Genomic DNA, 2,153 nt, shown 5'->3' on the forward strand with positions numbered 1-2,153 from the left:
GTTCTTATTGTCTCCAATTCCTAGGAAGCCTTAGCTGACCTTTGAAGAAGAGAAAACTGCTCTTGATGATGACCCCTTTTCCTGAGAATCTGAGGTTAGTTCTCTCTTGGCTCCAAAAACCCTTTCTCTGAGGAGCTGTCTCAGAGGCACTGTTCTAAAGCCCACACAAACCACTATTTCCTCTGTCAGGGGCTCCTGGTATATACCTGACATATAGTAGAGTGTTTGTTAATTTAGTTAACAAAGAAAGATTTCATGGGATCAACAGATGCTTCTCAAATTCTCTCTTCCAATTCCATGATCAGATGGGTCATTTTGACCCATGGCCTGTGAGATGACCTTCCCCTTAATTCTAAAGAGGTCACTACACAGATAGCAAGAGACCACTGATTGTGTCACACGAGGAACGGTAGAAGGAACTGGAGAAATTTAGTTGAAAAGAAAGAAAATATGGAGGACATTGACCACTCTTTTGAGATATCTAAAGGATTACCAGGAAAAAAAAGAGCACATTTACTCCTTTTAAACTTATAAGCATAATAAATATGAAAAAATCTCTTGTTTTTCGTGATCAAGTTTCTCAAAAAAATGGTCCACCCATGGTATCTCTACTTCGTTTTCCTTCATTCACACCTGCATCCATAGACATCTGCTTTTCAGTCTCAGTATATCTTTGGAATACTTTCAACAAAGCTCTTCTGACTGAATCAAATAGATACCTTCCATTCTTTATCTTCCTTGACCTTCTTTTGCACTGCTGACTGTTGACATCATCTTTCTTGAAATTCTTGTTTCCTTCTGTTCCTCAGAACTACAGATTCCCAGTGTTCTTTCTACTTGTTTGTTCACGGTGTTTAGTTTCTTTCATGGAGACCCCACCACAAACACAAAACACATACTCATATCTCACATTCTGATGTTTGTCAGGGCACTCTGGATGCTCTCCCTAAGCAAGCTCCTTTGTTCTCACTGTTTAACCATAATTGATAGATCTATGATTCCCAAATCTGTACTTCCAGTTAGAGCTCTCTTTCAAGAGCAAATCCATCTAAACAACTACCTAATAGCCACCGGTTATTCAAACTCATTTTATCAAAAGATGAACTCATCATCTTCTGACATCCCCCATAAACTTGTTCCTCCTTTTTATTCCAATCTTAGTGAATGATATCACAGCTATACAGTTACTCAGGCTAGAAAATTGCCTGGCTTTCTCTTCTTGTCCAATACTTACCAATCAGGCACCTAATCCTATAGCTCTTAATTCTTCAATATTTACTGAATTCTCTACTTTGCTCCACTCCTATTGCCACAGCCTTAGCTCACCTCTTGTAGATCATTATAAATGTCCTCTAACTGGTCTCCTTCTAATATTTCTCTCAAATTTATGCAGCATCCAGCAAAAAAAGTAATCTTTCTGAAATACAAATCAGATTGGGTCCCTGGCCACTTAACCTTCAGTTCATCTCCATTGCACTCCAAATAAAATATGAATTCCTGAGCATGGTAGGCATGATCTGAACTCCTAATAACCTGTAGAGGCTCATGTCTCACTAAGTCTACCATCTCCTTTTCCTTCTCCATCTTCTTCTCCCATCCTTCTTGCCATACCACAGCACTCATAAGCTATACTTCAGCCATACTACTCTGTCTCTAGACTCCTAAACCCATTAAGCTCCTTTTCATTTCCTTTATCTAATAACACCTATTGCCCTTCTTGCCTCAGTTTAAAAAGCAGTTAGAGGCTTCCCTGACCAATCTTGTTTCATGGGGCTGGATGCCTCTCCACTGTTTCCCCATGTAGACCATGTTTACCATTATGACCGTACTTATCACACTGCATTACAGCTAACTGTTAGTGTGCCTGAACTTTCACATCCTTCTCAGTACACAAGATCCTCGATGACAGGAACAGGGTTTTCTCATTGTGATATGCTTAACGCCAAGTAGAGCACATAGAAGGCATCCAAGATGTGTTAACTAAACAAATGGATCCATAATTTTAAAAACTTTATCCCAAGGAGCACTCATGATAGAAAATGCCAAGGAGGTTCAGTTTAGAAAGTCTCTTTTCTCTGGTATGAAGAAATCAGACCTGAAAAGAGAAGATTTGAAACCCTTTATTCTGAACTCGGCTCCGACTTCACCAGTTC

Source organism: Suricata suricatta, chromosome 5 (genome assembly GCF_006229205.1).
Source record: "Suricata suricatta isolate VVHF042 chromosome 5, meerkat_22Aug2017_6uvM2_HiC, whole genome shotgun sequence".
Taxonomy (NCBI): domain Eukaryota; kingdom Metazoa; phylum Chordata; class Mammalia; order Carnivora; family Herpestidae; genus Suricata; species Suricata suricatta.